The following is a 24,460-nucleotide window of genomic DNA, read 5'->3' on the forward strand; positions in this document are numbered from 1 at the left end:
TGGTTTTCCTAAGACCAAATATGAAACGTATTATATCATTTTGTATTGTTTCAATTTTTTGCCTCTGGGTCTTTGCACATGGACCATAGACGATGAGCCCATAGTCAATATGGGGTCTTATTTGTGATTGATAAAACTGGAGTAAGGTTTTCTCCTTACCATCCCAGGGTGTGGAAAGAAGTCTTTTTAGTATATTTGCTTTTCTATAACTTTTTTTTATTCTGTTTGAAATGTGGAGGTGGAAATTAAGTTTTTGGTCAAGGATGAGACCTAGGTAATTAATATTATTATCTTCTGGAATAGTTGTTTTATTTAGAGTTAGTTTTGCATTAACATGGTTTCGCTTCCTGTGAAATTGGATTATTTTTGACTTGGTGGGTGCAATGGGTAAATCTGAATGTTGAGAGAATTTTTCAAACTGGAAAAGTGACTTTTGCAGATTTGACTGTGCTATCTGAAAGGTGTTGCCAGATGACCATAGCACCAGATCATCAGCATATTGTAGATTTGTGTGGGGTAGGTTCATGTCCCAGAGATATAGGGCAAATAGGAGGCAACTGAGGACTGCTCCCTGAGGCAGGCCTTTGGATATTGTCTTTTGGGGTGAAGAGGCTGAACCAACACAAACAATGAAACTTCGCACTTCTATGAAGGATTTAATAAAGGATACTAGCTTGGGAGGTACTCCAAGGTTTGCAAGTTTATTTAAAAGGATTTGGTGGTTCACATTGTCATATGCTCCTTCAAAATCAAGGAAAGCTGCCACTAGGATATTATTTTTTGAGAAAGATTCATTTATTGCATTTGTTAGCAAAATGAAAGCATCTGTTGAGGAGTGGTATTTCCTGAATCCAGTTTGAGTGTGTGGGATCATGTTATTTTTCTCAACAAACCAGAGGAGTCTGTGATAAATCATTTTCTCCATTATTTTCCCCATCACAGGTGTAATCATTATGGGCCTATAAGACTCAGGGTTATCTTTTGGTTTATTTTTCTTTAGGATTGGTAGGAGGGACGAACATTTCCATATATTGGGGAACCTAGAGGATGCCCAAGCGTGATTATAACAATTTAGCAGTTCTTGTTTGTATGAAGGTGTGAGATTCTTTATCCATGTAGGGTGTATATTGTCATAGCTGCTGCTAGTTTTGGACCTAATATGATGTATTGCATTATTCAATTCCTGGATTGAAAATGGATTAGTTATGTACTCGGATCCTGGGCGTGGTTGGTAACTAGGGTTCATAGGAATTGTGGACAGATTGCTTTGATTGTTTGATGTTAGCTTATTAACAAAAAGAGTTGCAAATAGGTTAGCCTTTTCAATATCATTGTCATAATGGGTATTATTATGTATAATCTCATACAGGAGTGGGTTGGGAGAAGTCTTTTTCCCACATATGTGGCTTATGACTTTATGTATAATTGGCTCATGCGTTTCTCTGGAGAGATTATTTGCAAAATTATTCCAGTATTTATATTTAGCATCTATTATAGTCCTTTTTAGATTAGATTCTGCTTGTAATTTTTTTAAATATGTAGTAGGTGTTGGTTTTTTTATGAATTCTGTCCTAGCTGCCTTTTTTATCTTCCATTTATTTAGGCACTCATTTGTCCACCATGCTTTAGGAATTTGTTTAGGGAATGTTTTCTTAGGTGTTGTCCTGGGGATAGCATGATTAGCTGTATTTATTAGTAAAGATGTCAAGGCTTCAGCATGTGTGTCAACTGTTGTGTTAGAAATGCATGAACTTTGGGTGAAACTTGTAATTTCATCATTTAGCTTATTTTGGAAAATAGACCAATTTGCTTTAGTGTTGATATATTTGGAAGTATGAGAAGAAGTTTCAGCAGGTTCATTTAGGGAGCAAACTATAGCAAAGTGGTCTGTACACAGACTATCAATTTTATTTATGTAAATTTTGTTCAAAAAATTCAAAGACACAATTTGTAGGTCAATTGTGGAGAATTTGGCACTTTTGGGGTTAAAATATGTATTTAGGTTGGGAGGGGTAGCAACAGCTAATTCATTATTATTTGAAATCATATGCTCAATAAATTTACCAGCTTTATTTGCTGGTTTATTCCCCCACAAAAGGCTGTGGGCATTGAAATCACCACAAATAATGATGTTTTTTAACATATTAGAATTATTTATATAATTAAAGAAATCCTTGGCATCTGAAGTTTGGCCATTAGGGTTATAAAAGCTTATTATGTAGGTTTTTAAATTATTCAGCCAAACACTTATACCAATTACATCAACATCATTTTCAAAATCTGGAAAATTGATGCCACAAAATTTTATATTATTATTAACTAATAAAGCTACACCACCTCCTTTTCTCTCTGAAGATCTATCCTTTCTCAGGATAGTGTATCCCAGAGACTTAATTTGTTGATTTTGGGTTAAATGAGTTTCCTGGAGGCAAGCAATATTAATGGAATTATTATTCATAAATGATATTAGTTCATTTAGCTTATTTTCTGTGAGTGATCTTACATTCCATTGGAGTATTGATAAATGTTGTGTTGTTGATTTATTCTTCATATGACTGTGTATCAATGTTCAGCTTTGTTAAAAGTAAAGCAAGATCTTTTTTTGCTTGAATGAGCATATCATCTGGGATGTAGATTTTTGCCAATTCTGCAATAATTTTTGTTTTCTGTAGTTGATGTATGTTCATGGCCTGAACTGCATTACAGTTTAGAATGAATAAGCATATATTTGGGGATTGCATTTTTGGTAGTGCATCCTGTTTGTTGGTTAAGGGATTGATTCCAGGTAGTGTTTCTGGTTTGTTTCTTCTTGGAAGGGAGGGACAGGCTGGCCTCATCTAACCGGAAAACAAGGCTTGCTGGCTTGGTGATTCTTTCTGATAGGGATTTGAGCTAGGAGGCTTAGAAGATATTGTTTTATATGTGGTGCTTGGTGCATTTGGGGCATTTGACTTGGGGGGGTTTGTTGGTTTCATTACAGTCTTTATTTGGTATTGTTGGGCATCATTTGCTTCCATTGCTGCAAAGGGGTATGTGATTGCCTTCTCTGTTGATATTTGGAGTGTTAGAGCTCTTTTCTTGTATGCAGGGCATAATGATTTATTTGTAGATTCATGCGGACCTTTGCAATTGATGCATGTAGGCTGGGTGTTTTTGCAAGTTGTCAGCTCTTTAGGATGGAAAGATTTACAATTACTACACTCTTGGAGAATTTCATTGCATTTGTTTGTCGTGTGTCCCAGTTTGAAACACTTCTGACACTGAATAGGCTTAGGTTTGTATTCCTTGTGTGGTTTGATTTGCCCAAATAGGAATAATTTTTCTGGGATATCAATTTTATCCTTTAGTGTGAATAAGAAGGACCTACTAGTTTTTAGGCCAGTAGAGTTAGGTTTTCCAAGTTGGGTAACATCCTCAACTGGGATTGTGTTTCCAGCCCTATCTGAGAGGCTTTCTTGTAACTCCTGAGTAGATATCTCTGGGGGAACATTATAAACTACAATTTTTTTGGTGATTTTTTTGGGTTCCAATTAGATGCAATAATTGGGATATTCAGAAGGGATTTAAGGTTAATTATTGTATTTGCTGATTTCTGATCTTCTACAGCTATAAGCAGAGATCCATCACGGTTAATGTTAAGAGAGAACATTGATTTTAGCAATTTAAAAATTGTAACTCTTATTGCAGTGATCATTTTTATTTCAAAGGGGGTAGTGGGAGTAATTTTAAGGTAAATTCGTAAGTTTTTGGAGGGAGGATCTTGGGCAGGGAGAGGGGAAATGCTTTTAATTGGGGAGATTTTTTTTATTTTTTTAGAGCTTCTAGAGAGGACCTCTTGAAACCCATTATCATCATTTATGGTTGCATTAGGACCTACAGTTATCATTGTCCTATTCTCCGAATCGGAGCCAACATTAGAACTTTCAGATAATGTGCTTGACCAGCCAGGATGGGTATCTTTCAATATAGAATTTGATTTGGGATATGGGGGGACGTTTTTTTTTTGATTAATTCTTAAAAATTACTAATTGCAAAAGATTTAAAAAAACAAAAAAAAAAAAAAAAATTATGGAAAAAATATTGTATAAAAAACTAATCAAAAAAAAAATGGAATGATAAAAACCAGAGTATAGCCCTGAGGATGACTTGAGCAGGATAGGTTTGGTACAACTACTGATTAGAAGCGATAATAATCAAGAAAATATATTTCGATTTTCTTGTACGGTTGCTGTTGTTGTTTCAAATTGCTTTTTTCATAAAGAATTTTCTGTAATTTTTTACTTCTTCTTCATCTAAAACTCTAAATACATTTTTCTCGAGTAGGATCGTAAGTCAGGCTTAAGTAGGATCGTAAGTGGGGCTTAGTCGTAATGGTAGTCGCAAGAAATTTGACAGGAAATGACATCATCAACAAGTGAAATGTCATCATTTTTAAACAATTCTGAAAAAAGACTTATGCCAGCTTTGACTTTCACTGAGACTATCTGTCTTGGCTTTCCTAAGCAAGCATCCCAATGGCATTTGAAAATGCAGCTAATAAAGGCCTCGATGGTATTTCTGAGCAAATGACCTCCCAATCACCTCCTATGCATTTTGCTTCATCAAAGTATTCTTGTAATTATTCTCTGTCTTATCTTTCTGTTTTCCACATACATAATAAGTTCTTCAAGAAAAGCAAACTGTTATACCATTCCATATTTGTACCATTTGCTCACCCTCCATTCCTGTCAAATTTCTTGCCTCTAATCTTCGATGTAATTAGTTGAAACCTAGGATTAGTTGTTGGTGAGTTGATTTGAATTAAACTATTATTACGTCTAGGGCTGAGGCTCTGAGATCCGTGTGAACAGAAATTTTTGCCAAGTCGTAATCGCTACAACGACTAAACTCCGTGTGAATGGCCACTTAGAGCCTTTTTTCGAGTTGTCCAAACAAAAAACAGGATTACTAATATCTATACTTATAAAACTAAAAGGAGATATAGGACTGCTAATATTTCTTGATAAATCGTTAGGACAAACTGTAGGCAAAACTTCATCTGGCAATCTTTTTGGGCACCGAAATCAGCAGCTAAGTGGGCAAACGACAGCGGTACAAAATCAGTGCCTTTACGCAAGATTTTCAAAACTAAACTTCATGGAAATCAATAGTCAACTGCAGTTTATAAATGTTTACACGATTGATCTCAACTTAGTTCTTTTGATTTTCTTGCTGAAAAGAAGGAAACAATTGAGAATTGAAACACATACATGAGGATTTTGATGATCACGATAAAATTCGGTACCGTTTTTGTAAATCGGCACTGAAAACTAGAAAAAATTTTAAGCTAAAATCGCTGCTATTTTCTATGCAATTCGGTGCTGATCTTTCAAATCGGAGTAAAAACTGCATGTGGCCCATAATTTTGACTTGACCAATGCTTTCACCAATTTTTCTTTTGCCGTCTTGAGAACTTTTTGGTCTCACATACATTTCTTGAAATTTTCCATCCATATGCTGGTCTCACATTGCCACTATTACTTACACTAAGTATATTATTTTTACTAACACTACTTACCAACACTAACTAATACTTTACCAACACTAATTCTGTTTCCGCTGTCCTAATAAAAACTGTTAGCTAGCAATTGGACGGTGGAAAAAAAGCCTTAGATGACATTCAAAGTAGCATCTCTGCTACAGAAAAAAATCTCCGTGGAAACAGATTCTCAATTAAGCAATTGTTGTGATGATTTTAGTTCCTGTGTTTTTTTGTTTTCATTTTCGGTTACTAATTTAGTGGCTGGCCTCATCTTTAAAAGAAAAAATGTCAATAAAGCAATTCACGCTTCATAATTTGCAAATATATTAATGTCAACTGATACTCCAGGTGCTTCCACTTTTTCCCCACCTCTTTTATGAATAAATGAAAGTTTACAATAAATTTGCAAATGGCCGACTTTTTTTAAAAAAATAATGTAACCAATTGGGGGGAGCAAAAGATTTAGCTTACGGAGAATTCATTGCAAAAATTCACTTATTTATAGAAAAAGTTAGTGAAAGTCAAAGCAACTATTTCCCCCAAAATCCCTTCTTGTACTCAACCCTTTTTTGAACTTGGTAAGCCTAAGATACAAAGATAAATTCTTATCGTAGAAAATGTCAAAATCGCAAATTATATATTTTTTTTTCTTTGTCCTTAGCCTACCTATGAAAAAATAAATTGGACTATTGTGAAAGAAATAACTTATAAAAGCTAATTATTGATTAAAAAATTATTTTGGGTCTATTATTGTGAGCATATTTAAGAAATTGTGAGACCTAAACTGATATAGACCATTATAATTGCTTGAATATAGCTGCAGACAACAAAGATTTAAATTGTTTCTCGTCTGTTACTAGAAGTGCCCTGATTTATTTCGACCTACCTCCAACCTCTCAGTGACAATTCAAAGTGCAGGCTACATGCTCAAATTACATTTTGCAATAACATGACTTTTTCTTCTTTTTATTTTACAGCAAGTGCTGATCTATTGACGAGAATAAAAAGTAGCGAGATTCTGTAAAGTTCTGTGAATTTTGAAAAGATAGTATTGGTGGTAGAAGCGGTAGTAGTAGTAGGAGCGGTAGGAGCTGTAGTAGTTGTAGTGGTAGTAGTAATAGTAGTGTGCAAATATTGCCTTATGGTAAATTGATTTTCCCCTTTAAGCATTCTCTGAAAGTTCCAATATAATACCCAAATCCAATTTTGACATACACCCCTTTGACAATCTGCAAGCACATAATGTTTTTTGTTGCAGTAGTGGTAGTTGTTGCTGTTGTTGTTGTAGTAGTAGTGGTAGCAAATACTGCCTTTTTGGTCACATGATCATCCCCCTTATCATTTCCCGTAAGTTTCGAATTAATTCACTCAGTTATTCCTGAGTTACGCCCTTTTGACAACGTGTATGAACACAATGTGTTTTGTCCGTTGAACATTCACCTCGATATCTTATGGAAGATTCATCTTGATGAGGTAAGCAGCTCAAAAACCTTACTGATGCGCCCTTTTGACGCTCTTTTAAGCTTAATACACTTAGCCTAGGAAGCGGTTGCAATAGAATTAGTTGTTGGATTAGTCTAGTAGTAGTAGTAGTAGCAGCAGCAGCAGTAAAAGCAGCAGTGGTAGTACTGTTAGTAGTGCCATGCAAATATTGTCTTTTGGCGCGCAAATCCATTCGTGAGATACGTCCTTTTGAATATATTTATGCAAATAGTGTGTTTTGATTTATCCAAGTTTCCCCTAAATATTCACTCAAAGTTTTACTTTCATACGCTTAGCCTTAAGTGTATGAATTATTTGTGCAAATAGTGTGTTTTGATTTATCCAAGTTTCCCCTAAATACTCACTCAAATTTTTACTTTCATACGCTTAGCCTTAATAGTACTAGCATCATAGTAATAGTGGTAGTAGCAGCAGCGGTAGTACCAGTAATAGTGTTGCATTAGTAGTAGTAGTAACAGCAGTAGCAGCAGTATTAGTGACAGTAGTAGCAGGTATATTTTGCCTTTTGGTCAGTTGAACATCCCTCTCATGATGCTCAAGAAGTTCCATCTTGATACGGTAAGCCGTTCCAAAAAGTATTCTTGATACGCCTGTATTAGTAATCTATAGACAAATGGTACGTTTTGATTTAGTTCAACTTTCTTCCCGGTATTCCCTCAAATGTTCTTTTCAATATCCTTAGCCTTGGTAGTATTCGCTACAGAAGTAGTACTTTTAGTGGTAGTAGTAGTAGTAGTAGTAGCCATAGTAGTAGCAGTAGAAGTAATGGTAATTTACTTTAATACGCTTTGTTTCAATAGCACTTGTATCATAGTGATAGTGGTGGTAGCAGGAGCAGCCATACCAGTAATAGTGTCGTATTAGTAGTAATAGTAACAGTAGTAGCAGCAGTATTAATGTCAGTAGTAGCAGGTACACGTTGCCGTTTGGTCACTTGAACCCCCCCCCCCCATGATGCCCAAGAAGTTTCATCATGGTACGGAATGCCGTTCCAAAAAATATTGTTAATAAGCCTGTATTACCAATCTGTATGCATATGGTATGTTTAACAGTAAAGTATACGCCCTTTTGACCCCCTTTTGAAGCCCTTTTCATCTTGATACTCTAAGCTCTAGAAGTAATTGCAATTGAATTAGTAGTTTAATTAGTTGAGTTGTACTAGCAGTAATAGTAGCAGTAAAAGTATCAGTGATAGTAGTATGAAGAGTAGCATGTACATATTGCCTTTTGGTCAATTGATCTTCCCCTTTAAGCATTCCTGAAAGTTTTAATTCAATGCCCAAATCCATTCCTGAGATACGCCCTTTTGGTAACCTACATGCACATAGTGTATTTTGATTTATCAATTTTCCCTCAATATTCTCCCAATTTTTCCCCTTCATATGCTTAGCCTTAGTAGTAATAGTAGCATAATAGCAGTGGTTCAAGTTCTTTATTAATCAATAAAAAAGGTTTTGACAAAACTATCAAATTAATGACCCATAGTGAGAATAACTCGTGTGTGGGTTTATATACACTTAACAATAAATAAATAATACTATCTCCAGATACTAGAATAAAAAGATTGCTTTTCAACTCTCCGTATGGTAACAACAAACAAAATCCGAATTAAATCAAAATAACCAAATAAATAAAGTGAAATGAGGAGCATCCACCCCAGAGAATAAATCAAATTAATAATTACTGTTTAAGTGATTCATTAATCTGCTTTTATTATTAACCACCGATTTATTCAAATCTACAAAACTATGAAATTTATTCCAATTATATATAATACTATGCCTTGGTGAAAAACGGACCTTTCACATTTTATTAAAGCCTGACGGACTACAGAAATGCCACGGGTCCAATATGCATGCAAAACCTGATTATCATCCTGAAAAAAATTATCATGCAAATAAAAATACTCAGGCAAAAGACCTTGAACGTGTTAAATCATATAAAGAACAGAATGGAATGAAGGGAAAAGATCTAGTGGAAGGATATTTAATATTTGATACATACTTTTTGTTGACGATTTACCAGGGTAAGAAAACAGGTTAGGCAGGCAATTTTTCAATAGACGCAGAGCTTTGTTTTGTTGGCTCTGAAGAGGAAGAATATGAGTTTTAAAAGTATTCAAAAAAAAATAGTGGGACAGTAATTTATATATGAATGCACTAGAGAATGATAAAGAGATTTCAGGGCAAAAAATGGCAGAAGAAATTTCAGATGATTCGTCATTCCAATATTTCTTGCCAGTTTTATTCGAAGATAAATTGCATGACTCTTAAAGGATAAGGTTGAATCCAGTATTACCCCGAGATATTTAATATCATCAACTCTTTCAATTTCAATGGGTAGGCCTTGAATATTAATCATCATAATTTTCGGTGCTTTTTTCTCAGTACGAGAGAAGATGATGAATTTTGTCTTAGTACAATTGTTGGGGTTCCATCTCTGTTTCTTTTCCGTTCAGATAAATGACCTGTTTTCATTTTTTTAATTACATTTGCTTATAGTATAACTTTAAAAGACAGGTTAGATTCTCGTTGCTAAGTTAGAGGTGTCGCAATAAGTAAGCTTTGAACCAAGTTCTATTTTTGTACTTCCTGGTTTGGGAGTCATTGAAAGATAAAACTAAGAGGTAGAATTGGGTTGGAATGGGGATGTAGCTGATTGGCTCGGCCAAGCGAAGGTCCAACCCTATGAACAGTTGTGTGCAAAATATTATTTTGTTTTAGTGTGTGCTTAGACCCCGTTCGGGGATATATATTTATGTGGGATTATTGTGACCCTTTTGGAAGAATACAGGTAAGTTATTTTCTACAAACTGTGTACTAGTTTCCGTAACCCAGGCAGGATAGGAATAGAGCTACAAGGTACCGTCATTATTATATTGACAGGGAGGTTTGTTACCTCCAAGGAGAGAGTTACGAGATTTTCTAGCCGTAACCCAAGGCGGGTACATTTGGCTTTAGAAAGTGGCCATTTGACCACTCGACCGCGTTATAATACCCGGGGACAGGTTATACTGTAAATCGGGTAGTACCAAACCCGATATTTGCAGAACCGGTGTGGTAGACGCGGGAATCACATTATAATTTGGGGCCGGGGCTTTCCCCCCAATAAGTGGTGACACCCGTATATTACCACGCCAGTGGCGTTGTGGCCTACCGATATAACACTGGTGGTAAAAATAACAGGAACATTGGTGGAAGCAACAAAAGGTTCTATCAGTAAACCTGATAGATACGGAACCGTTGGGGTAAGAGCGGGAATCCCACTAACATTTGGGCCGACAAGGGGTTCTCCCCCTCGGGTAAGTGGCATAGCAATATTTTTGCGCCATTTTTGCATCAATAAGTGGTGACCCCCGTACTTACACCCCAATAAGTGGTGGCAGCGGAGGGATTGCTATCATTACGAGAAAAACTGCATAAATACCATGAAATTGCCAAGCAAGCACAGGGGGAATATGCAGAAAAAACGAAAACATGGTACGATAAATCCGCCCGAATGCGCGAATTCACGGAAGGGGATGAAGTCCTCATATTGCTACCGGACGGAAATAATAAATTGAAAATAAGATGGAAAGGACCATTTAAGGTGAAAAAAGAAAATGAATGATGTAAATTATATGATATAATTAGATGGAGCAAGGAAAAAGGAAGAAGTTTATCATGTGAATCTATTCATTAAACTTAACAGGGAGAATGAGAGGGGAAGCCTCAAGGATCCGCAGAAGCACTGCTTGATGCTTTTAACCTCAGAAAATGACGAGGAAATTGCTAAGTTGGATACAATAGACCTGGCAGAAACACATATAAATGCCATTGAAAGAGTTTCGTCAGAAACACATGGGGTGTAAGTACGGGGGTCGCCACTTATTGATGCAAAAATGGCGCAAAAATATTGCTATGCCACTTACCCGAGGGGGAGAACCCCTTGTCGGCCCAAATGTTAGTGGGATTCCCGCTCTTACCCCAACGGTTCCGTATCTATCAGGTTTACTGATAGAACCTTTTGTTGCTTCCACCAATGTTCCTGTTATTTTTACCACCAGTGTTATATCGGTAGGCCACAACGCCACGGGCGTGGTAATATACGGGTGTCACCACTTATTGGGGGGAAAGCCCCGGCCCCAAATTATAATGTGATTCCCGCGTCTACCGCACCGGTTCTGAAAATATCGGGTTTGATACCACCCGATTTACAGTATAACCTGTCCCAGGGTATGATAACGCGGTCGAGTGGTCAAATGGCCACTTTCTAAAGCCAAATGTACCCGCCTTGGGTTACGGCTAGAAAATATCTTAACTCTCTCCTTGGAGGTAACAACCCTCCCTGTTAATATAATAATGACGGTACCTCGTAGCTCTATTCCTACCTTGCCTGGGTTACGGAAACTAGTACACAGTTTGTGGAAAATACCTTACTTGTATTCTTCCAAAAGGGTCACAATAATCCCACATAAATATATATCCCCGAACAGGGTCTAAGCGCACACTAAAACAAAATAATATTTTGCACACAACTGTTCATAGGGGTGGTCCTTCGCTTGGCCCAGTCAATCAGCTACATCCCCATTCAAACCCAATTATACCTCTTAGCTTTATCTTTCAATGACTCCCAAACCAGGAAGTACGAAAATAGAACTTGGTTCAAAGCTTACTTATTGCGACACCTCTAACTTAGCAACGAGAATTTAACCTGTCTTTTGAAATTATACTATAAGCAAATGTAATTAGAAAAACGAAAACAGGTCATTTATCTGAAAGGAAAAGAAACAGGGCCCCGTAAGATAAATGACCGCCCACGCGCTACCTTGGTCCATCCTTACAAACATAAACACTTAACTTCAACGTTACAAAATCCATTTGCCTTCTCTCTTCCACCAGTGTCTGTGCTACTTCTTCCACCGCTTGGCTCTGGATCGGTCGTCATCGAAACGTCTCTACTTTAGGACCACCATGGTCTAAATCGTATAACCTCCGCAATAGGTTTTGAAAGTTGAAGCCCCCAAGATTCGTAGACAATGATTGTGCGGAGCAAAATCAAAAACAAACATTTCTCGCTCTCACGAATTTACATTTGAGAGGAGCAGAGAATCAGTTTCTGGCACATGTAATGATGCCAGCCATCATGAAAAATTGGCTGCACTAGCCTCCTAATTTCCATCTGTGGAAAAAAACCCACATCTCAATAAAAAAATAAGTTGCCCCTTTGCATAATTTCAAATAATCTAAGGCCGAAAACGCAATGGCCTGTGAAAACGATAAGGGTACTGTGAATGAAGTAAAATTTTGAGCGAACCATGAATCGCCTTTTTTTTCTGTGTTCCCTCCCCTGGGATAATTAAATGAAGAATAAGCGTTAATGCTAATTGAAAATGAAACTTCGATACTGAATATGGTTTTCCGGAAATAATTGTCGATTCCCATGAAGAATAACAACTATGAATAGGATTACTGGACAAAGGTTTGGGTGAAGTATGAAGCGACTGGGAGAGAGTATCCCCCAAGGACTACAGATCAGAAAGGCAAAATCTCGGTAAAGGGAACACAACTTGTCCGCCAGTTGTGCATTGAGGGAAAGGGCTATCTTTCGCGACTTCCCGCAGGGGATCTTCCCCAAGGGATTCCTCCCCCTCATACAGGATCGTCATATCTTTTGAGTTGATAATACCAATCTCAGATTCCTTTCCAAGTTTTTCAAATCCGAATCGACATTAAATATCTCCCAACTTTCCCCCAACCCGTTGTAGGTCATTCATCTCTATTTTGTAACCATCTTGTTTTATTCCCCATGGGTCTTTGACCTCTTTTTCCCTCCTATTATTTATGTTATAAAGGCACAGCCCATTCAACATTTTATTTTTCTCCCTATTATTTATGTTATCAAGGCACAGCCCATCCAACATTTTATTTTTCTCCCTATTATTTATATATCTCTTTATTCTATTCGGGACATGCCGTCAGCGTTCCCGTTATCTGTCCCCGGTCTTGATTTTATTTCGAAGTCGTATTCTTGTAGGCACAGGGCCCTTTCGTTCCAATCTTCGGTTATCTGGCTTCATTATATTTAGCCATCTCAATGGGTTTGGATCTGTCACTATTATATATTTTCGTCCATACATAATAGTCGAGTTTTTTGACTGCGAATATTCTTGCAAGAGATTCATTTTCAATTATGCAGTAATTCCATTCTGCTTTTGAAAATGTTTTGGTATATATGGTATTGAACGTTCCCAATCTCCAAAATCTTGGGCTACAACTGCCCCTATTCATTAATCTGAGCTGTCAGTTTGTAGCACCAATAGTAAGGAAAAATCTGGATTTCTCAGTGTTCTTTTGTTACAAACAGCATCTTTCAGTGTATCAAATGTATTTTGTTCAATTTCTGACCATTTAACGGGTTGTACAGCCCCCTTCCTTGTTAACTCCGTCAAAGGTGTAGCAATCGTTGCAAAATTTGGTATGAATTTTTGGTAATATCCTGCCAACCCCAAAAATGACCGAACTGTTTTCTTTGTATTCAGGACTGCTGCACTTTTAATTTTTTCTGTTTTTTCCCTTAATGGGGTTATGATACCGTTTCCTATTTTATGTCCCAGGTATTCTGTCTCTGACTGTACCAATTTACATTTTTCTACATTCAAGGTTAATCCTGCTCTTCTTAGTCCGATCAACACTTGCTTCCTGTGAGTTGCATGTTTACTGAACGAGTTTCAGAATGATTTAATGTCATGTGAGTAGGCTCTTGTATATGATAAAGATTTTCAGATACAATCTAATAGTCTTTGGAATATTGCTGTTGCACCTTTTAGTCGCTATGGCATACACCTAAACTGGTATAACCCAAAAGGCGTAATAAAAGCTGTTTTTGCTGAATCTTCTGGGTGCATCTTTACTTGCCAATAACCCCTTCTCAAGTCTAAAATTGATGTAAATTTTGCGGAGCCAATTGGCTCTAGGATTTCATCCATTCTTGGTATTGGGTACGCGTCTGATTTGGAAATATTATTCAGTTTTCTGTAGTCTACGCAAAACCGAATGGAGCCATCCTTCTTCGGAACTAATACGACTGGCACTGCATATTCTGAATTTGATGGTTCTATAACCCCTAAATCGAGCATACGGTATATTTCTTTTTTCATTTCTTTCCTTTTGGCTTCTGGTATTCTGTACGGGTATTGCTTTATTGGTTTGTTGTTTTTTACTGGTATTTTATGTACCACATTTTTTGTTTTTCCGATTCAGTCTGTTAATACGTCTGCAAATTCTGTGAATAAATTTTTTAATTGTTCTTTCTGAGCTCGGCTCAGATTCGTTTCTGACGATACTCTTTTATTGGCATTTATATGTGTTTCCGCCGGGTCTATTGTACCCAAAGGGACAATTTCCTCGTCATTTTCTGAGGTCGAAATCAAGAGGCAGCGCTTCTGCGGATCTTTGTGGTTTCCCCTCTCATTCTCCGTTTTAAATTTCCTGAATAAATTCACATGATAAAACTCTTCCTTTTTCCTTGCTCCGTCTAGCTCTATCATATAATTTACATCATTGATTTTCTTTTTCTCCTTAAATGGTCCTTTTCATCTTACTTCCAATTTATTATTTCCATCCGGTAGCAATATGAGGAATTCATCCCCTTCCGTGAATTTGCGCATTCGGGCGGATTCATCGAACCATATTTTCGTTTTTTGCATATTTTCGCTGCGCTTACCTGGTAATTTCATGGTATTGATGCTATTTTCCTGTTAGTGATAGCAAGTGAGTTATCACTGTTTATTCATTTTAATCCTCGTTTTCCTATGATTCCTTTAAAATGTTTAACACCCCCCCCTCGGGTTTGTCCCATATAATCGTTCAAATGGCGAGAACCCTGTAGCTTGGTGTGGAGTTTCTCTGTATGTAAAAAGGACATAAGAAAGCATTTTGTCCCATTGGCTTACATCATCTCTTACAAAACATCTCAACATACTAATTAGGGTTCCGTTAAATCTTTCTGTCACTCTATTTGCCTGAGGATGGCACGGAGTAGTCAACACTTGCTTAATACCATGGATTTCGTATAATTTTCGAATATATGTCGATATAAAATTGGTTCCATTATCTGTTAAATTTCCTTTGGGATTATGTGACGTGAGACATATTTCGCTAATTCTTCTGCGATTTTTGGTGATTTTACTGTTCGCATTGGGATAGCTTCTGGGTATCTCGTAGCCAAATCATTAATAACTAGAATGAATCTGTTTCCCGCGATAGATTTCGGAAGTGGACCTACAATGGCCATTGAAATTCTCCCAAATGGTTTGCCGAAAATTGGCATTTTTTCCATTGGAACTTTTCCATTTGTTTTTTGTATGCTACTAATTGACAATCTTTGCATCTTTTACAAAAGTTGATATTATCCCTTCTTAATCCTTTCCACCAAAAAAGCTGCAAGATTCCTTGTTCTTTGGGATCCCATGTGTCCCCCCGTTGGGCTTGAGTGAACCAACTTTATTGCCGCAATTCTTAGTTCATGTGGTACCAAAAGTTGTAATTTTCTAGGGTTTTCCCCAGTCTCCATTATTTTGTAAAGTAGATTTCCATTACTGGAAAACTGTTTAGATTGCGGATTTTTTTTCATTCGTGTTTTTCTGCAATCTCTATCATTTCTTTGTAATTCTGCGAATTTTTCGGAGGTTACCCCGAGTATTCCGGCTAGTTCATCTTTGGTTTTCTCTGATTCTCTTTCTACGGTGAATAATTCCTCTTGTTTATGGTTGTATTCCTTTTTGTCTGACCTTTTTTGGCTTTTAGGTTTTCTCAGTTTTGTATTTTTTATGAACATCTCGTCGTTAAATGGAAATGGGTTTTTTATACTTTGATTGTCATTTGCATTAGTGGGTGGCAGAGCCTCCCTTTTCTTTTTTTCTTGGTCTCGAGTCACCACATTTACTTTTTTAATCATGGAGGTTGCTTTTAGTGCGAGAAAGTTTTTGATATTGCCGAAGTATCCCCCTAGTAAAACGTCTACTGCAAGAGTAGGTACAACACCTACTTTTAATTCCTTTTTAACCGTATTTCTGTCTTTATTGGCGATTTCTATTATGACCTGAGCCGTCGGACATATATGTTTTGCTCCATAGTAGCATAGCGCTGCTACTTTATTTTTGTAATTTATGTCGGTTTTCCTTATCAAGTCTTCCCGTACATAGGTTTGGTCGCTGCAGGAATCAATAGCTATTTCTACCGATTTACCATTTTGTTCGCCACATATTTTGTGTGATTCTGCCACTGTGCAAGTTTTCATATTTTCCGGGCTTTTAACCCACGCGGTTCTCTCATACATTTCAGACTTTTTTTCAATTCTCTCGGGATCGATTGTTTCTTGGATGGTCCTGTCTTCCGCTTGCCCCCTCGTCCCTTGTTCTGTAATTATTGTCGTAATTTTTTTTCGCGCTTCGGCAATCTGAGGCATAATGTCCTCGTTTATTACAGTTATAACAGGTAACGTCATACTGTTCCTGTTTTTGGCCGTATTTTCTATCGTCTTTATTTGGGCAATTGGTGCTATAGTGGCCGCCCAAGTTACAGTGGTAGCATATTACTTCTCCTTGCGTTTGCCATATTTGGCTAGCATTCTTTTTGTTTTCCATGTATGGGTATTCTTTCCTACCATTTCCTCCTAACCTTGTTCTTTGTGGGAATGCCTCCCTCCTAATTTCAGTGTGCCTGTCTGCTAATTTGAACATTTCTTCAATTGTTTGTGGGTTTTTCTCTTTTAGGTACATTCTTATATTTGGATGGGTATTTTCTAAGAATTGTTCCATCGCTGTTTTATTCACTATTTACGTTATCTTATCTTTTATTTCTTCCGTATCTTCTAACATTATACAGGTTTCGAACTCTATAGTATCCATTTTATACACATATCTCTCAATTTGTACCTGTGTTCTTTATAAGTTTCGTTATCTCAGTATCTTTCGCTTCAAAGCCTTCTTTGAAAGTGCCCGGGGGAGAGTTGAAACTTTTCAAAAATGGCTTGTTTTAGTCTTTCAAAATCTTTTGAGTATTACATTGGTAATGCTTTATATGCGATTTGTGCTTTGTAGTTAAGGAGGGGTTGCATTCTTGTCACCCAATTTTCTCTCGGCAACCCGCTAAATTTTGTTTTTTTTTCAAAACTGTATATGACTAAATGTACATCTTCATTTTCTTTCATTAGTTGAAGGTTTTCAGCCTGCATTACCTCTATTATAGAAAATTTCTATAGCTCTTGGGACTGTCTTTCTGCAATCATTTACATTATGTATTTTCTTTCCTCTCTATCTGCCTTCTCCTTTTTCTCTCTAGCTATTCTTTCTTCCTTCATGAAAGTTAATAGTTGTTGTGTCATATCTATTTGAGTGCTTTTTCGCGAGCTCCTGCTGGAAATCGAGCTCCTACTACTCCCTCTACTTGGCCTACCATGATTCTCACTGTCTCTATATTCTCTTAATTCGCCTTCTGAGTCTGCTTGTTGTATAAAATTTTCTTTTGCCCTCAACTCCCCTATTTTTTTTACCTCCTCTGAAGAGTGAGTTTGTTTTGTTTTACCCGTTCTTTCATGTAATGATTTTTCTTCATGTATTATCGCCACTGTTTCTTTTGTTCTGGTTTCTCTATCTGAGAATAATTCTTTCTGAGTTTGCCTTAGACTTTTTTCTTCTTCCTTGGTTCGTACTGGAGATCGCTCTATTACTGATTTTGTTTTGACGATTTCCTCTTCACACGTCCCAGAAATGTCTTTTTCACCTGTTGAGTGATATATTGTTTTATTTGATGGTGTTTTTCTTAGGGTATTTCCAACGGTAGTCGCATACAATTGTGTGTCTGAATCCAATTTTTGTTTAACCGCGATAGACCTTGTCTGAATTCTCCGTTTGTCCGTCATTATTTCAAGGTATACTTAACATCTTCCGTCCAAATGAAAATCCTTTTATCAATGTCTATTTTTATCCTTTCGTGAAAAATTGTTTCCTTTTAATTTGCCGATTCTACTTTGGCGGCGCAGCCTCCCTTGTCTTACAAATTAATTATTCGCGTGATCTATTGATTCTTAACTTTTATTACTTATTATTATCCGACTAGGCACAGTCCAGATAAAAAAAAATCTCTTTGCGATTTTTTTTATATATGTAACCACAATAGGCTACTATCACTATGTAGGCTAACTCAACTAGTCTCTTCGAAAACACGGAATTCTTTTACTATCAGTGTTGTTGATAGTTCCTTTTCTTGCTGCCACCACTTATTGGGGTGTAAGTACGGGGGTTGCCACTTATTGGTGCAAAAATGGCGCAAAAAGGTTGCTATACCACTTACCCGAGGGGGAAAACCCCTTGTCGGCCGAAATGTTAGTGGGATTCCTGCTCTTACCCCAACGGTTCCGTATCTATCAGGTTTACCGATAGAAACTTTTGTAGCTTCCACCAATGTTCCTGTTATTTTTACCACCAGATTTATACCGGTAGGCCACAACGCCACGGGCGTGGTAATATACGGGTGTCACCACTTATTGGGGGGAAAGCCCCGGCCCCAAATTATAATGTGATTCCCGCGTCTACCACACCGGTTCTGCAAATATCGGGTTTGGTACTACCCGATTTACAGTATAACCTGTCCCCGGGTATTATAACGCGATCGACTGGTCAAATGGCCACTTTCTAAAGCCAAATGCACCCACCTTGGGTTACGGCTAGAAAATCTCTTAACTGTCTCCTTGGAGGTAACAAACCTCCCTGTCAATATAATAATGATGGTACCTCGTAGCTCTATTCCTACCCTGCCTGGGTTACGAAAACTAGTACAAAGTTTGTAGAAAATACCTTACTTGTATTCTTCCAAAAGGGTCACAATAATACCACATAAATATATATCCCTGAACGGGGTCTAAGCACACACTAAAACAAAATAATATTTTACACACAACTGTTGATAGGGGTGGATCTTCGCTTGGCCCAGCCAATCAGCTACATCCCCATTCAAACCCAATTCTACCTCTCAGCTTTATCTTTCAATGACTCCCAAACCAGGAAGCACAAAAATAGAACTTGGTTCAAAGCTTACTTATTGCGACACCTCTAACTTAGCAACGAGAATTTAACCTGTGTTTTGAAATTATACTATAAGAAAATGTAATTAAAAAAAATGAAAACAGGTGATTTATCTGAAAGGAAAAGAAACAGGGGTGGAACCCCAACACCTCTAACTATTTCTAACCGAAATAGTCAATTTATTTCTAGAAAACCATAAGATAAGCCTCTTTAGTGCTGATTCAAACCTAAGCTTCAAAGATTTAGAGTCGGGGCTGCTGATATCGCATGCCGTGTCATTGGCGTATAATGTGTTAAGGCCAATATCTTTGACGCTGTTACTGATATCATTCACACAAATAAGAAATAGCAGTGGACCCAAAATAGAGCCTTGTGGGACTCCAACTGAGTGAGATTGAGATACTGATGAGGAAGAAGTATCTCCTCCGTCTATATACTGATTTAGGTTTTTTAGGTATGACATTAGTAAGTCATTAACTGGGCCTTTTATGCTGCAGTTATCAAGTTTAGTATGCAATATTTTATGGGAAATCGTATCACATGCCTTTTTAATGTCAATAAAAATTGTAGCAGGAATATCCCCTTTTTCAAGGGTGTCATGAAAAAACTAAATCATTACCATAATAGAATGCTCAGTTGAGTGAAACTTCCGGAACCCAACTTGTATCGGACTAAAAATTTAGATTTCATTAAAAAACTGACTATACGGTAATGTAGGCACTTTTCGAGCAACTTCCCAAATAAAGACAGGATTTAAATCGGCCGATAGTTTGTTGAGCTCTTCGGGTCTCCACCTTTATACAAAGAGATAATTCTTGCAGAATTGAAACAAGAAGGAAATCTTCTGGTTTTAAAACAGAGGTTGAACACCTGGGAAAGTGGGATTACAATATTTGGTGCTATGCACTTAATCAGATTAGTAGATGACCCATCAATCCCCTCCGAAGATACATTCTTTAAGACGTGTCTTGTAAGTAAAAGTTCATCTGGGGTTGCAGAATAAGGAAAAATAGAACAATTGAGAAACAAGTGTAGAATTCATTAAAATTCCTGTACCGTCATATTTTCCAAGCAACGGATCTGGTTGTTTCCAGCCGTTGACGCAATTTCATTGCCAAATTTTTACAAAATGTATTCTTTATTCGCTAATAGCTTCTACTTTCTCTGTCGGAAGTATAATTCCATCCTCAGCTATTAATTCGTCAGGAAGATCATGGGTCTTATGCTTTCCTAAGCACTTATTAATTATTTCCCATATCTTCTTGGGGGACCCTTCTGCTTCAACAAATGCTATGGCGAAGTAATGACTTTTTGCTGATCTTAAAATTTGTGTTAAATAATTTTTGTATCTACGAAATTCAGCTAATTTAACTTCAGATGGATGCATTAAGTATGCCTTATATAACAGATTCTTATTTTTTGTTGATACCAGCAATCCAGGAGATATCCAAGGCTTAATCGGCTTTATACTATTTCTTCTTGATATTTGGTAGTAATAGGAGCAGTAGTAGCAGTAATAGTATTGTACTAGTAGCAGTAGTAGCAATAGCAGTAATACTGTAAATAGCACTCGTAGTAGGTTGATATTCTTTTATCGTCAGTTGAATATCCCCTCATGATGCCCCGGAAGTTTCATCTTGATACGGTAAGCCGTTTCAAAAATATTCCTGATGTGCTTTTTTGACAATCTGTATGCACATAGTACGTTTTGATTTATTTCAATTTTCCCCTCAACATTTCCTCAGATGTTCATTTCCATATTTTTAGCCATGGTAGTACTCGCTTAAAGAAACAGTGATTTTTACAGTAATAGTGGTAGTAGTAGTGGTAGTAGTGGTAGCAATAGTAGTAATGGTAGTTGTAGCAGTAGTAGCGTGCAAATGTTGCTTTTTTGGTCAATTGATCATCTCCTTTATAATTTCCTGAAAGCTCCTAAATTAATATACTGAGTAATTGCTGAATTACGTCCTTTTGAAAACCCATATGCATATAACGTGTTTTGATTTTTTATCAGCACTTCCCTCAACATTCTCTGAAGTGTTCACCTGAATGCCTTTAGTCTTTTTGGGAAGTACAGGTCAAACATTCCCATCCTTCTCAATAACATATGCTATAGGTAGGCAATGGACGAATTGCCTAAGTTTCATCCCTTGTCCGGAGGGCTGTGGTGCCCTGAGGACTGTTTGACATCCCCAAAGACATAATTACTGGACCTTTGAGCTATGCTGAAGAAAAGAAAAAGATATCTCAAAATTTTTAATTGGATGTGTTTTTGGAAATAATGGGCAGGGGACTGGTTGCCCCCAAATACTTTTGACTCTTAAAAAGGCACTAGAACTGTCAATTTTCAATCAAAGGAGCTCCTTTCCAACTTTCTACGAGAATTTCTTCTATACAAAGTTCCTTGGTCAGCAAAAATTAAAAGAAACAATAAGTTGTATCCACTCCGCTCTTTATTTAGGCAGCGCTATTGTGCTGCCTATGGTTCTCTGTCAAACTGGCCAGAGTTCGATTTGTAAATTTTGGCTACGTGTCGAATGTTAGTGTCTATAGAAGACAGCAAAAATTGATCTGCTGCATTCCTTGTGGACAAAGGAATTATAAGTTCAAGCGACAAAGTCAAAATGGAAGGTGAATTGATTACATTTATTTAAGAAACTGATGGCTAGTTTGAGTTCAAAAATATCAAGAACCATTGAAATGAGTTAATGATATCAATTAAATCTGAAAACTGCTAATTTAGCATCAAATAGTCTGTGATACTACATTTGGACCTGGCGCCAAAGAAATAAGAATAGTAGCACCCCATAAGGCTTTTGGGCAGAGTCGTAGGAAGGACATTCAGATAGTGCCTTATGACAGACATTCTGCAGTAGCCGTAGGCTCTTTCCTACTTTAGTATTTTAACAGCGGGGAGAGCAAGTGTTTTACTAGCCCGCTACAAGTTTCCCTGTTATTAGCAGGTGTTTTATAAGAAAGAAACATGGTGTTCTGGTAAAGAGAATGACGCAAGGGGATTTAGATCCAATGTTATATTTCGACTGATAGGTCTTTGACAAGGATGCAGTTTTTGCAAATGTACTTTGAGTTTTTGCGAAACATGTCGTCGGTTATTTTCAATATAGATAACGCAGCACGATCGTTTTGTATTTTATTGTGAATGTAAGGACTTGATGAGAAGTTTCTACTGAGACTAACCCTTTGAATCAAATGATGAAAATTTTCAAGGGGATGAAGGGGGGGGGGTGAATGGCCCTCCATGGCCCATGGAAGTTCTTGGCCCTTCCTGACCCATGGTGCTCGATGTCCCACGAATCATCATGTCCCAGGGTACTCACAGCATCTGTGGCATCAAGTCTCTCGAGGCTCGTTATGGCTCATGCCCCCCTCCCCGAAAAAAAAATTATTTACGATTTTTTACTTCAAAACAATTGAACTGACCCCCCAACCTTAGCCTCTGGCCCTCCATGCCCCTTCACCCATATGCCCCTGTCCCCATGCCCACCCTGAGCCCTCTGGTCCTCTTTTTGTTTTTTGAATTTTCTTGGAAATTTTTTCAACCTTTTTTCATATCTATGAAAAACTCTGTATACTTGTAACAAAAAATTTTTTATATGAAAATGTTTTTGTTATTTTGTTAAGTATAAAATGAAAATGATATACATATATCATTCATCATTTTTCGTTTAGAAAACAACTTTTTTAGTGACATTTTTTTTCAGGGCTTTGATTTTTTTCAGGATAGATTTTTTTTCTCAAGACAGAGATTTTTTAATTTATAATTTTTCTAAATACGAATAAAAGGAGTGGTTTTACTCGTTCTTTTTTGTTTAAGATGGATGAACTGGATTGAAAAAATCAAACAGAATCTTGTTACTTTGGAAAAATTGATAGGTTGATTTTTTTTTCTTAAAAATTGTTTTTTTTAGTTTTTCTTCGTGAAACTTGCGTGTTTTGATTTTTTTTTTTCTTCATGAAACTTGTTGTATGCTGATTTCTTTTTCGTATAATTTGTAGTATGTTGATTTTTGCTTTGTGAAACTTGTGCATCTTGATTTATCCTTCGTGGAAGTTTTTGTGTGCTGATTTTTTCATTGTGAAACTTGTTGCTTGATGATTTTTCTTAGTGAAACTTGTTGTTGTTTATTTGTTCATTGAAACTTTTTACGTATTTATTGTTTTCTTCGTGAAACTTGTTGCAGGTTGATTTTCTCTTCGTGAAACATGTTGTTATGTAGATTTTTTATTCCTGAAACTTGTTGTATGTTGATTTTTCTTTGTAAAACTTGTTTTAAGTTTCTTTTTCTCTGTGAAACTTATTGTATGTTGATTTTTTCTTCGTGGAACATGTTGTATGTTGTGTTTTTTCTTCGTGAAACTTGTTGTATATAGATTCCTCCTTCGTAAAACTTGTTGTATGTTGATTTTTTCTTCGTAAAACTTATTGTATATTGATTTTTTCTTCGTGAAACTTGTTTTATGTTCAGTTTTTTTTCGTGAAACTTGTTGTATATAGATTTTTTCTTCATGAAGCTTGTAGTATGTTGATTTTTTCATCGTGTATCTTATTGTATTTTGGTTTGTTCTTCGCAAAACCTCATATATGGTGATTTTTTCTTTGTGGAACTTACTGGAAATTGAAGGGATTTTTCCAAAATCAAAAATTTACGAACTATTTTTTCAAAAAGTTAGAAACATACAAACCGAAATTTCCAAAATTCAGAGACATTTCAATGGGGGTTTTCCAAAGTCAGAAACTTTTGAACCGGATTTTTTTCAAAAAGCTAGAAACATATAAACATATATTTTCAAACGTCAGAGACACGTGAATAGGATTTTCAAAAGTTAGATTTTCAACGGGGTTTTGTCAAGAGTCAGAGACATGTTAATAGGTTTTTTTCTGAAAACAGATACGTGCGAATCGATTTTTTTAAAGTTAGAAAACACGTAAAAAGACAGAGATACACGAACGAGATATTTCTTGAAAAGTTTGAGAAACATACAAACAAAATCCTTCCCGAAAGTCAGTGGCATGTTAATGGGTTTTTAAAAAGTTAGAGACACGTCAACAGGTATTTTTCAAGAGTTAGAGACACATCAACGGGATTTTTCCAAAGTCAAAACATTCAAGCCAGATTTCTTTTCAAAAAGTTAAATAAACAGGTAGACAGCTTTCGTGTGGTATTAGCAAAATTTTGCGTGGTATTATCTAAATATTACCTGATATTAAAATGCAAACCAGATTTCTTTTCAAGAATTTAGAAAAACAGGTAAACAGCTTTTGTGTGATATTAGCAAAATCTTGCGTGGTATTATCAAAATATTACCTGATATTAACAAAATATTTTCTGGTACTGTAAACACTTGTTTGA

The sequence above is a fragment of the Artemia sp. Qi Xiang Cuo genome, chromosome 12 (assembly GCF_049724085.1).
Source record: "Artemia sp. Qi Xiang Cuo chromosome 12, ASM4972408v1, whole genome shotgun sequence".
Taxonomy (NCBI): Eukaryota; Metazoa; Arthropoda; class Branchiopoda; order Anostraca; family Artemiidae; genus Artemia; species Artemia sp. Qi Xiang Cuo.